At 38.6% G+C, this 6,249-nt stretch overlaps 1 non-coding gene and 1 pseudogene across 1 annotated transcript; both read right to left on the bottom strand.

The window, feature by feature from the left end:
• Positions 1–4,957: 4,957 nt before the first annotated feature.
• Positions 4,958–5,032, bottom strand: LOC125541815 (small nucleolar RNA SNORD36; annotated as a pseudogene).
• Positions 5,033–5,223: 191 nt separating this feature from the next.
• On the bottom strand, positions 5,224–5,302 carry LOC125541814 (small nucleolar RNA SNORD36). The gene has a single exon (XR_007297664.2). It is a non-coding gene; the product is annotated as a small nucleolar RNA SNORD36 (small nucleolar RNA).
• Positions 5,303–6,249: the final 947 nt, after the last annotated feature.

The following is a 6,249-nucleotide window of genomic DNA, read 5'->3' as shown; positions in this document are numbered from 1 at the left end:
ACCCCAGTTTATGCACTATTCCGTAAGGGACCGATTGGATCCAAAAGTTTAACGCTATGGTTAGAATTTATTCTTAATACTTTTATCGTAGTTGTGGATGCTTGCGGGAGGGTTAATCATAAGTAGGAGGTTTGTTCAAGTAAGAAAAACACCTAAGCACCAGTCCACCCACATATCAAATTATCAAAGTACCGAACACGAATTAAACCAACATGATGAAAGTGACTAGATGAAAATCCCGTGTACCCTCAAGAACGCTTTACTTATCATAAGAGATCACTTGTCCTGTCCTTTGCCTTAAAAGGATTGGGCCACCTTGCTGCACTTTTGCTACTACTATCGTTACTTTCAGCACTTGCAGACATCACCTTGCTGAAAACCACTTGTCATTTCCTTCTGCTCCTCGTACGGTTCGACACTCTTACTTATCAAAAAGAGCTACAATTGATCCCCTATACTTGTGGGTTATCAAGGCTATTTTCTAGCGCCGTTGCCAGGGAGTGAAGCGCCTTTGGTAAGTGGAATTTGGTAAGGAAGCATTTATATAGTGTGCTGAAATTTATTGTCACTTGTTACTATGGAAAACAATCCTTTGAGGGGTTTGTTCGGGGTATATTCACCTCGCCCGGAACCACAATTATCTACCCCTCAACCTACTGCACCTACTAAAAATATTGAACATGAAATTCCTTCGGGTATGATAGAACAACTGCTAGCTAATCCTTATGCAGGAGATGGAACTGAACATCCTGATATGCACTTGATATATGTTAGAACAAATTTGTGGGTTGTTTAAGCTTGCAGGTTTACCCAGGGATAAAGTAATGAAGAAGGTTTTCCCTTTATCTTTGAAGGGAAAAGCATTGGCATGGTATAGGCTATGCGATGATATTGGATCTTGGAATTGGAATCGTTTGAAATTGGAGTTCCAGCAAAATTTTTATCATATGCATCTAGTTCATCATGATCAGAATTATATATATAATTTTTGGCCTCGTGATGGAGAAAGTATCGCTCTAGCTTGGGTGAGGCTTAAGTCAATGTTATCTTCATGCCCCAATCATGATCTCTCTAGAGAAATTATTATCCAGAAGTTTTATGCTCGGCTTTCTCGTAATGATCAAACCATGCTTGATACTTCTTGTGCTAGTTCTTTTATAAAGAAGACTACTGAATTCCGGTGGGATCTTTTGGAAAGAATTAAACGCAACTCTAAAGATTGGGAACTCGACAAAGGTAAAGAGTCAGGTATTAAACTTAAGTATGATTGTGTTAAATCTTTTATGGATACCGATGCTTTTCAGAAGTTTAGCACTAAATATGGACTTGACTCTGAGATAGTAGCCTCCATTTGTGAATCATTTGCTACTCATGTTGATCTCCCTAAAGATAAGTGGTTTGAACATATATCACCCACCTATTAAAGAAGAAATTAAAGAACCAGTACCAATTAAAGAAGAAACTATACTTTATAATGTTGATCCAGTTGTTCCTTCTGCTTACATAGAGAAACCACCTTTCCATGTTAGGATAAAGGAACATGCTAAAGTTTTAACTGTGGTTAACAAAAGCTATATTGGGACACCTAAACTTGATGAACAAATTAAAGTAGAACCTAGTATTTCTATGGTTAAAGAACTCTTAGAAGAAGATATAGATGGGCATGTTATTTACTTTTGTGAAGAAGCTTCTAGAATTGCCAAACCTGATAAAAAAGATAAACATAGACCTGTTGTTGGCATGCCCGTCATCTCAGTTAAAATAGGAGATCATTGTTATCATGTTTTATGTGACATAGGTGCTAGTGTGAGTCCCTTACACCTTATATCAAGAAATTATGAATGAAATAGCACCCGCAGAAATAGAAGACATAGATGTTACTATTAAACTTGCTAATAGAGACACCATATCACCAATCGGGATTGTTAGAGATGTTGAAGTCTTGTGTGGGAAAATAAAATACCCTACTGTTTTCTTGTTCTTGGTTCCCCACAAGATAACTTCTGTCCCAGTATCTTTGGTAGACCTTTCTTGAACACCGTCAATGCTAAGATAGATTGTGAGAAACAAACTGTCGGTGTTAGTTTTGGTGATGAGTCTCATGAGTTTAATTTTTCCACGTTTAGTAGAAGGCTTCATGAAAAGAAATGCCTAGTAAGGATGAATTAATTGGTCTTGGTTCTATTGTTGTACCACCTACTGATCCTTTAGAACAATATTTGTTAGACCATGAAAATGATTTACATATGCATGAAAGAAATGAAATATATAAAATTTTCTTTGAACAACGTCCTCTACTTAAACACAATTTTCCTATTGAGCCTCTAGGAGGTCCTCCTCCACCTAAAGGTGATCTTGTGTTTGAATAAAAACAATTGCCATACACTTTGAAACATGCTTATCTTGATGAAAAGAAGATATATCATGTTATTATTAGTGCTAACCTTTCAGAACATGGAGAAGAAATATTATTGAAAGTTCTAAGGAAGCACCGAGCTGCTATTGGATATACTCTTGATGATTTAAAGGCATTAGTCCCACTTTATGTCAGCAGAAAATTAATATGGAACGTGGTGCGAAACCCGTTGTTGATCACCAACGTCGGTTAAATCCGAAGATGAAAGAAGCGGTAAGAATGGAAATATTAAAACTTCTGGAAGCAGGTATAATCTATCCCATAGCTGATAGTAGATGGGTAAGTCCTGTTCATTGTGTTCCTAAGAAATGAGGTATAATTGTTGTTCCTAATGATAAGAATGAAGTTATGCCACAAAGAATTGTTACAGGCTATAGAATGGTAATTGATTTTAGAAAATTAAACAAAGCAACTAGAAAAGATCATTACCCTTTGCCTTTTATTGATCAAATGCTTGAAAGATTATTTAAGCACACACACTTTTGCTTCCTTGATGGATATTCTGTTTTTTTCACAAATACCCGTTTCTCAACCTGATCAAGAAAAGACCAATTTTACTTCACTACAAGAAATATGTAAACTTGTGACCTTGACTATTGGTTACTGAAAGGTCACTATTTTTCATTTGTGACCTTTTTGTGACAAAAAACAGAAGGTCAAAAGCTGGCGGTCGTAAACTGAAATTAATGACCTTCTCTGTGAGAAGGTCATAGACGTTTACGACCAAAACAGAAGGTCGTTGAACCCATGACCTTTTGTTTTGGTCACTGGCTGTCTGCCCAGGCCACGTCGGACCCGACGTGGCAAAATTGCGACCAATTGAAAAGGTCAAAAATTAGAATCGGCCCAGTCCAATTGGGTGTTTATATGGGCTGAGCCCATTAATTCAGCCATTTTAGTGTATTTTTTCCTGTCAATTTTTGTTAGCTTCATGGGCCAAGCCCAACATCGCAGACTTTTTATATTCACAATTCGGCCTTTTTATATTCTAGGTCGTGGCCTTTTAATATTCAATTTCTTATTATTTTCGCCCTTCTCTAGCGTGTTTTTCCATTAAATAAATAGCTCCATTACAACTTTGTTTGGGCCATGGCCAATTCAGGCCCAGTACTATTTTCTATCATATTCAACCCATATGAAGTAGCATGTACACAATTTTCATAATCTTCATGTCATTTAAAGCAGCATGTACATGGAGAATACAACATTTAATTACACAGGAATACATCATTTACACAATTTGCCTTAACTTACTACTACATCACATTGTTCCAACTCGTATTAGCACATCTCATGTGCTCCAGATGCAACAACTTGCCTTCCTATAAGAACACTCCAGTTCTATCTACTCACCCCCATTCACATGCAACATAAGAAGATAGTGTAGAATGCCATCTTAACCACATCCGTAGCACCATAAACTGGTGTAGAGCGAGAAGCTTCAGCAAGGAGTCATAGGCTCCACCCTTGTATCTGGTGGCACCTGCAGGGAGGGAGAGAGACTGAGAAGCAAATAAAACACTAAAGTTCAGGGCAACCAAGCTCATGCTAGTGATCAACCAAGCAAGCAAATAAAGCATCTAGTAAAAAGAAAATTAGTTGCTCACAGCAAAAGGTGGATAAACCAGTTGTCATCTCATAGCAAAAGGTGGATATATCAGTTGCCATCTCACAGCAAAAGGAAAATTAGCTATGCAAGGGACAGAACAGAAAATGTATTTAAAGACCACAATATAATGGCTCAATGCCTGAAGCTTTTTCGCTCATGATAGGAGATTATACAAAAAGAATACAAGATGCCTCTGAATAGGAGCAGAGCAGGTATAGAGCACCTATGTTAATGCCTCCCATACAATTTATTTAACTCTTAGGTTCATATTAAATTCAAATAATCTGGGACGGTTCAACAAACAAAAATGTGAAGCAAATAGCATCTTCAGTTCAGCAACAGGTTCTACATACAGTAAGAGCAGCACATGACAGTAAAAGCAGTGAGGAAAAAGCAAATGAGTTGCTTTAACACTACCTGGTTGGCAACAAATTGACATAATCTGGGACAGTTCAACAGATCAAAATATGAAGCTAACATCATATGCTCAGCTGACAAACGATGTATATGTAACTCCTCTACATTATACAGTACCACACTAACAGAACTACATCTCTAGACACAAGAACAAAGCGGTACGTTGATGACATGCTAGGCATCAGTTTCAAAAAGCTCGATTTTAGATCATCAACAACCAAAAAGCCTCAGTGGTCTAAATGTTCAGCACACCATCACCAGATCACCGACGAGCAGGACCCGTACGACCCATACACAGCAACTAGGAAAAAAATGGGATCAAGCAGACAGGGAGGCGGGTACCTTCTGGTTGACAAGGTCGAACGCCCTCTTGTGCACCCGCATCTCAAACCGATCCCAGGTGTTGGTACCTATTTTACCATAACAGGATAACATAGTTACACTCTGTTTACTTTCAAATCATCATGAGAAACTACAGCACTGCAAGGGTAGCAGATGACTGATTTGTGATGGGCTGAGTATCAGATTTAAAAAGCTCGATTTTGAAACATCAAATGTATCAGAATAATCATATGAATCATCATTTGCTCAGCCCATCTACCAAGTGCAACTACTTCATCATTCTAGGTAAATTAAGATGTTAAATGACTAAAACTAGTAGTATGCTACAATCATATGGTACTGGTTAAAAAATGTGACCAGAGGACTACACTTGAACATATCACTTGCAATGCCTACTGGAAGGAGCAAGTGTATGGATGACAACAAACATTAGACATGCTGGCCATCAGTCTTAAAAACCTCAATTTTGTATTCTCAAAGAGAATCTCGGGAATATGTTGTTGTAGCATCATCTGACCAGCCAATCCATCATTAACACACGTGCACACACAGAGCAGAGAACGATTTGAAATCAAGTGCAAGAATTGCTGCAGCACATACAACTAGCATGTTACGGTTTGTGGGAGATGGGGAAAATGCATGTGAAGTGCATACATCACATAGGGGTGTGTACAATACACACCATCTTTGACAGCAAGCAAAACTGACAGGAATAGAGCATGTCAACTACTGTCAAGCGCAATCACTAGCATGGTGGTGAGACAAGTTTCCATACGCCAACCATTCTTATTGCAGGTGCTGGACGCCCCCTCCTTGTAGCGTGAGTGGAGGTAGCACACAATCTGCACCAACAAAGAACCAAAAACAACGTCAATCCCCTATGTCATAGTCTCACAGATAGCCAAACCCTCTTAATCCTAAAAACAAAAAAGGCGTCAGCACCACCGAGGAGGAGGACGCACCGAGATGTTGATATATTTATAGTCAGCTGACTATTAAGGGCTTTCCCTTAGATTACAAACAATTATGTGTACAAGGCAATTCAACATTTAAGTTGAAGGTGTTCAGTAGCAAAACAGGAGATGATATATACTAAACAGCTTGAACTGGTAATACACAACTAGATTAGCAAGCATTACATGACAACAGCTGCTTGATAGATTTGATTAAACATGTATAAAGCAGCAACACGCATCGACAACGTCATGAGGACTGAGTCAAGGTACAAGAATTATATAATCATTAGCAATTTTATTACGTGCTGATGTGCAGTCCACTCAAGCCATGTTGAGATGCCCACACCATTAGCCATCGAGGAGCACGGCTCATTATCCATTGACAAACTAGCAGTCAGCCCAGTACACTGGCATGGACGCGGGACTCATCCAAAATCAAACACGTGCTACATGAGTGATTATTTGCACCAAATATTAGGTGTGGCGGGCGCCAAATCTTGCCATATTGC

The sequence above is a fragment of the Triticum urartu genome, chromosome 2A, assembly GCF_056163025.1.
Source record: "Triticum urartu cultivar PI428250 chromosome 2A, HENAU_Tu73, whole genome shotgun sequence".
Lineage (NCBI taxonomy): Eukaryota > Viridiplantae > Streptophyta > Magnoliopsida > Poales > Poaceae > Triticum > Triticum urartu.
Note: the sequence above shows the minus strand (reverse complement) of the source record. Positions and strands in the feature narration are given on the sequence as shown.